Below are 361 nucleotides of genomic sequence, written 5' to 3'. Positions count from 1 at the left end.
AGTCGTTTTCAGGAGGACCATGTTGGTTTCGATTCCCTACAGCCATTACTCGTCCAATGATATCTACATATATACATAAGCGACTTATAATTTATAATTAGACTGTGAATAAGAAAGTAGATGAATACAAATTAAAACGTACCAACACAGTAAATAGGATCAAGATATCCACTCTTGATATCACTAAATGATACGAATGAAAAGAAATAATCCGAAGTCAACGAAGCAATTTTCCTGAACCATGTCGTCGATTTCCAATGTATCATAAAACGATGATCGGTTGGTCTAAAATTACCGATAACCCTGCTCATCGAAAATCCTGATATTAATATCCAGTTCCCCTCATGAAGTCTTTGTGAAA

This window comes from Capsella rubella, unplaced genomic scaffold (assembly GCF_000375325.1).
Source record: "Capsella rubella cultivar Monte Gargano unplaced genomic scaffold, Caprub1_0 scaffold_76, whole genome shotgun sequence".
NCBI lineage: Eukaryota > Viridiplantae > Streptophyta > Magnoliopsida > Brassicales > Brassicaceae > Capsella > Capsella rubella.
This window is presented reverse-complemented; position numbering follows the sequence as displayed.